The 7,500-nt window shown below is 36.6% G+C and overlaps 1 protein-coding gene across 2 annotated transcripts in view; it reads left to right on the top strand.

Annotated features, from left to right (window-relative positions):
* fj (four-jointed box kinase) overlaps positions 1–7,500 on the top strand; it is a 264,854-nt gene that overhangs the window by 201,080 nt on the left and 56,274 nt on the right. For both annotated transcript variants that reach the window (XM_076201883.1, XM_076201882.1), the window contains exon 2: positions 4,189–4,365. The gene's annotated coding sequence lies outside the window, so the exon portion shown is untranslated. The remainder of the gene's footprint in view (positions 1–4,188; positions 4,366–7,500) is intronic.

Raw genomic sequence — 7,500 nt, 5'->3', positions numbered from 1 at the left:
CAGGAACATAAAGATGACATGGCGCGAAACTTGGTCGAGAGGGCTCAGGTGAAGGAAAAACGGCTTAACAGATCCCAAGGAGGAGGAGGAGGAGGAGGAGGAGGAGGAGGAGGAGGAGAAGAAGAAGAAGAAGAAGAAGAAGACATATTCTGATGAGGTAAAAATCCTGATGCCCGACAATCGTAAAGATGAGATGGAAGCTGTGCGTAGGGAAAGTAGCCTAGGATGAGGAGACCACTTTTGAATACATCAACAAAGGTATAAGATGGTTATAGGCGTATAAGGAAGAATAGAGAAAAATGACAAGATCAGTTCGTCCGTTAATACGAGATGGAGTGCTGTGTTGACAAAATGAACAAGATGGGGCTCTTCAGGTAGACAAACAGGTAGCTAGAGATATGGTATGCGGGATTAAGGGCCCCAGGTACTTTGTCTGTGTGTCTCACATCCTGATGGGCCAGGGAAATGGTTCCGACCTCATTCTCTATCCTTCTTTTAATTAATAAGTTAATTGATTAATTAACGCTAAATGAATAAATAAATAGACAAAGTAACACACGTATATGCATGTGTGTGTGTGTGTGTGTGTGTGTGTGTGTGTGTGTGTTGTGTGTGTGTACGCCTGTGTGCATTTTTTAAGTAATACGGTATTCATCTAATTGTAGTTTAAGGAGTTGAAACTGCGTTTGTGTGATTCTCCCTCTTTGTTGACCAAACCTTACTCCAAATTAATCCATATTATCGACCTCTACTACTTCTTCCAACTTCTTCCATATGTGTACGAATATGCTTCGTATAATTTTTTTAGTAACCTGTCTTCTTTAATTGTTTTCCTATTCCCATTTGACGTCCTTTCATCTCGTACAAGCACTTCGTCTCACCCATTTTTTATCCGTTCTGAAGATAACCATCGCCACCTCTTTCTCGTTCCTATGCCAATATGAGCAATTCTTATTTTTCTAGTTATCATTTACATATTATATATCCACGTGCTAGCGCAGGTTCGAGTCCTTGGCTGTACCACGTTTCAATTTCTGCATGTTGGCCTCCTCGAGTCTCTCGATGTTGGCTTAGAATTAAAGTGTATTGTGGTTGATAATTTTTTTTATATATGTTCACTGGGACCCAATCAGTGTTGTACAAATATATATATATATATACATACATATATATATATATATATATATATATAGATATATATATAAATATATATATATATATTTATAGATATATATATATATATATATATATATATATTTATATATATTATATACCCACAGCCGGAGTGAAAAAAAGGGAGAACGGTAGCTTTCTCCAAAAAAGCACAAGATAGCCGGGAATATATATGTCTTACCACTTCGATTTGACATAAGAATATATGTCTTACCATTTCGAATTATCTTGTACTTTCCTGAAAAGGGCTGCAGCTGGTAGCAGATATATAGAAGTCAAACGTTTTCTCAAGTTTTCTTTTATTTTGACTCTGGGTACTTCGACTCTGGGCACTTTGACTTTGAGTTCTCCGTATGATTTACAAATGTGTTACTACATTTCTCTCTAGTGAATATATGTTGCCGCCATTTTTGTATTTTTTATACTTTTCTTACGTCTTTGTTTCCATGTGATGACTGCAGCGTACTCCAATCAGGGGTGGATCAAGTATTCATTTTTTTCATTATATCCTCTTCAATATAATGAATCACTTCAATTCTCTTTTTCATCCATTATAATGTCCAGATTCATTATCTCTGCATTTCTTTCTCTCATGTCATGTCATTAAATTTTATAAAGTTTTTCAATGCTATCGCCATCAATACTTCATCTCTGTCCCTTCGCCAAATGTTGTATTTTTCTTCTACCTAAATATCAGTATTTCCCCTGAGGTTGGTTTTGACAAAATATATTATGTCTGGTTCTTTCTCCTTTTAGTGACCTCTTTCTAATCTTGCTAGAATCAATCCTATACTACCGTGAGCTACAACTAATTTCTTACTAATCCGTCACTTCTGTTTTCACTTTTGAGTATTCTCTTTGACAACATTTCCTTATCCTTTGAATCTATCATTCTCCAGTAAAAAAAAAAAAAAAAAAAAAAAAAAAAAAAAAAAAAATCTGTTTCATAATTTTATTTCTCTCTCTCTCTCTCTCTCTCTCTCTCTCTCTCTCTCTCTCTCTCTCTCTCTCTCTCTCTCTCTCTCTCTCTCTCTCTCTTTTTTTTTTTTTTTTTTTTTTAGGCTCTGACAACTTTTTTCCTCTGATGAGCCCTTTTTGGTCCAAGCATCTTTAGAATCGTCTTGACTTCTTAATTTCTATGCCGTATAATTGCGTCAACCGTTAATTGTGATTCAAACTTTATTTCCATGCTCATACCCCTCCTTGTACGTTCTCTTCTTCTGGGATGTTGTCTCTTTGCTGGGTTCTCTTGTAGTCTCTCTTGTTTATATCATATTTTCTACAACTTTCGTAAGTATTTTATTCATTGGAGACATTCCCATTTTTTGCCTGATCTATCTTTCCTATCTGAAATGATAATTTATATATGTATATATATATATATATATATATATATATATATATATATATATATATGTATATATATACATATATATGTGTTAAAAACAGATTGAACATTTTTAGAACCTCTGCCAAGGATTCGAACCCTGACCTGTGCGTAAATAAATATTTACGCACAGGTCAAGGTTCGAATCCTTGGCAGAGCTTTTGAAAAAAAAATGTATATATATATATATATATATTATATATATATATATATTATATATATATATATATTATATATGTATATTATATATTACATATATATTATATATGTATATTCTATATATATGTATATATATATATATATATATATACACACACACATATATACTATTCGAAACGATACCCTTTGTCTTCCTTTTGTTTTCCTTTTTTCTGTTTTCCACTACTTTACTTTCCGTTTTTCTTAATGTAGGGTTACAAGTAGAAGTCTGAAGGTAATGAAAATTTCATGAGAGATAAGCACCTGGCAATGAACGCAAAGAAAATATTTCACAAAGGGTGGTTAAGCCCAAGACACTGGAATCTGAAAAAGGCGACCTATGTCTTACCGAAGGAGCGTTCACCCTTCAACTGCCGTGATTTGATCCAACCGAAGAAAAACATCCTACATTCGTCAGCGGTAGCGAATGCACGGTCACTACATGCTCCTTCTGGTTGTTTAGGTTCACGTGATGAAGGAGAATGACGACTTCAATTATTTGTCTCTTGACAAATCCCCATAAGAGAAAGAGAAAGGAAAGAAGACACATGTGTTTAAAATCACGATGGCCGGAAGGAGAAGGAGGATTGAGGGCGAAGGAGAGAGGGAGTGAGGGAGAAGAAGAGGGAGGAGGAGGAGGTAGATGAGGGGTGGAGGTGGAGGTGGAGAAGGAGGTGTGGAGAGATGATGATAGTGATGATGACGGGAAAGTGTGGGGAGATGATATTGATGAAAATGACGATGATAATTAAGAAGAGAAGGTGGAGGAGAACAAGGATGAGGAAGATGGAAGTAACAGGCTGGGAACAAAGGACATGACAAGAGAAGAATAAGGACTGAAGGAGTAAGCATTCTAAATGGAAAAAGACGATGAAACGAGAGAAGGGAAGGAAAGTGTCCTCTTTAGTGTTTCTGTCTGTGGAAAGCGAGGATTCCGGTTGGTTCCGGCTTTCCCCTCGCGTGTGTGACTTTGGGGAAGACAGATAAGCGATCAGTGATTGTGATCTAGGGAAGATCTTCATGCGGCGAGCAAGTCTGCATGCATGTATACATACACACACACACACACACACACATACACAGATGTTTCATATGCTTATATCTTTACATACATATGTACACTCACACACCCACACCCACACACATACATTTCATGTACTTATACCTACATGCATATAAAATGTGTATGATATATAGACTGTGTGTGTGTGTGTGTGTGTGTGTGTGTGTGTGTGTGTGTGTGTGTGTGTGTGTGTGTGTGTGTGTGTGTGTGTGTGTGTGTGTATTTCCTGCATTTTGGAGCATGTATTTTCATACACTCATAATAATGAAGTAAAAGTTATATACCTTTAACCATCTCAGTGATCTCCCCACACTAATTCCCTATGGCGTGGTGTTCCTAAGACCCGTGTTCCCTGTTCTCCCAACAGCGTGCAGGAGGACGATGATCACAATTAGAGGGAAAATAGTGAACAAATGTAGTCAAGGCACACGGCGGGACCGAGCGAGGAGCGTCGGTGGAAGAAGCTGAGACGAGCGCCGCAGCCGCCACCGCCGCCGCCGCCGCCGCCGCCGCCGCGGCCACGGGCGGCCACCGCCTTCGCCAGGTGAGTGAGTTACTACCGAGGTTTGCTGGACGAGTGAACGGGGTCCGGGCTCTGCATGGTGCAGCACACACACACACACACACAGACACAGCCAAGACACGGGCCCCTGCGCACTAAAGTACGGCGTCTGTGTCTGTCTGTGTCTGTATAACCCCTCATGTACACGGTCACATGCATACATGTGTACATACATATGTACGCACACCAGTAGATACGTAGATATACACATGCACACATCAACACGTAGCTTACATGCATATTCTTATGCATACCAACCGACCTACCTACCAACCAACCAACCAACCAACCAACACACCTATCAAACTTCCTATCTACCTACCTAATTACCTGCCAACCTACCTACTTACTTGCATGCATGCATGCAGACAGAAATATGTACGCACGCACACACACACATACACACACACACGCTCGATGGCGTAGTGGTAGTATTCGCGGCCGTCACTACGGCAGCTGGGTTCGAATCCCGCGCAGGGCTGAAATTATTTTAGTATTGCTGCGCTGCGAGTCGTTACTCCAACTCTCGTGGGCTAGGAATTAGGTTCTTGTATGCGCGTAAGGTCACAACATAACCCATAGATCGGTCATATATAAGCTTTGAGCTCTCTTCCGGGAGGGAAATTGCTGTCGATCAAGAGTCCAACACGTGATCCAAGACCATGGTGAATCACATACACACAAACACACACACACACAGGAGGATACAAGTATACATAAACATTCATCCATATATACAACTACATGTAAACATAAAAAATGTAGATATTCATACACACACATGTACGAACATCCATATTCATATGGTTACATATGTACCAATCTACTTATCTACCCTATTTACTATGTGCCTCCCTAAGAGATTATACATACATATATCAAAATATAATTACACACATACGTACATGCATCAATATCTATATATGTACACACATATCAACAATTTCTTTACATTATCATGAATGCATCCATATATATATATATATATATATATATATATATATATATATATATATATACATATATATACATATATATTATATATATATATTATATACATATATATATATGTATATATATATATATATATATATATATATATACGTGCATTTCTACGCTTATATATACTGTACTTATATCTATACACAAGCATACATGTCTGCGTATTCCAATTCATATATATAGATACGTACGTACACACGTACTCACACACGCATGTATGCAGATAGTGGTCTAAATGTGCAGATATTCTATCTTTGTTATCTCATTCTCCAAGAGTGGGTTAATAAGTCTTGTTTCAGAAATGTACCACTACATTTTATCTTCCTAACATATGTATATGTATATATATATATATATATATATATATATATATATATATATATATATATAGATATATATATATATACAAATATATATACTGTACATACATACATACATGCATACATACATATACCATAGGCATAGAAACCACTCCCACCCATTCCATCCCCCTACATACTCCACTCCATTCCCCTGTACCCTCTTCCCTCCCTCTTATCTTGGTACCTCCTGGATGACGGGTCATCCATGCATCAATATATATGTGTGTATATATATATATATACATATATCTGTATATATAGATATATATATATATATATATATATATATATATATATATATATATATATATATACATACACGTACTCACATATATATATGCAAAATAACCACATGAGAAAGGAAACATGTAGACAGTAAGTACTTTCGTATATTACATATTCAGACTGAAGATGTAATATACAAAAGTACTCACTGTCTACAAGTGTCCTTTCTCCTGTGGTTATTTTGCATTTTTGTATCACGGTGATGTGATTGCTTGCATATATATATATATATATATATATATATATATATATATATATATATATATATATATATATATATATATATACATTTATATATATATCAAGTATAAAGGGGCCCGTAGAGGTGTGAGGCTATATTTAGAAGCTTGGCCATAGGACCAGGCTAGTGTTAATAGATGCGTCAACTTGAACCCCATTTACGAGGGCACAAGGGACAGGTTGGACAGAAGGCACCCGACCCGGCAGTGATGTGTTGTCCCTCTTATAGGTGGTGCAGCACTTTGATTTTCCCCACACCCCCTCCTCGTGATGGTATCACTTGATCATTTTCTTTTAGCATGTATCCGGACCACATCAAGTATATATATGTTTTTAGGCGAACAATGTGCTACAATGCACTAGCTGGGGGATTTTGTCTCTTATGTTTATCTATTGACATTTATACGCTGCTTCTTCTTTGTATGTGTTTGTTGATTTACTCTATTAGGTTCTTTTGTCTCTGCCGTTTTTGTATTTGTTTTTTATATTTTATTTTTCCCTCTGTATTTAGTTTTACGTATTATGCATATATGTGTATCTATGTGTATTTTATTTCATTTTATTTTTTGTGAACTGGTGTCGTACCTGGTGATGAATGTACTGTCTGGCTAGTAACGGTCGCTTGGGAGACCTTTCTCAGGCTGGCACACATGCCCCTTTATATTGATTCCCTTTGCTATCCCGGTATATCCCTGAAGACGAACCTAAGACAGATTTCGAAACGTAGGAATAGACTTATTTCGATGAGTCCAGCGTTTACTTTCTTCGCTTATTTATATGTATATATATATACATACATATATATATATATATATATATATATATATATTGTTGAGACATTCTGACAGGTTGATGTAAGCGGAATAGGAAACACAGGAGTCTTGGTCTTGAGTTTATTCCTGACTAGTCAGGAAAAAACTCAAGACCAAGACTCCTGTGTTTCCTATTCCGCTTACATCATATATATATATATATATATATATATATATATATTGTATATTTAGGGCGCAGATTCTCACTAATACACTCTGAGTTAAACACGACATCATTTTGGCACTGGTTAATCTTCTTACTGAGATTTTCAATTTTCCTCACAGTAGGTCTCATTTCAGGAGGGTGGGCAAATACAAGCCTTCCATAGTCTTCCATATTTAATTGACGTTTCGACTTCAGGGAGTCATCTTCAGAATGGTTACAAGAGATAAGTCACAATTTTCAAATGATGTAC

Source organism: Oratosquilla oratoria, chromosome 18 (assembly GCF_046742065.1).
Source record: "Oratosquilla oratoria isolate Oo_2021 chromosome 18, ASM4674206v1, whole genome shotgun sequence".
Lineage (NCBI taxonomy): Eukaryota > Metazoa > Arthropoda > Malacostraca > Stomatopoda > Squillidae > Oratosquilla > Oratosquilla oratoria.
This window is presented reverse-complemented; position numbering and strand designations above follow the sequence as displayed.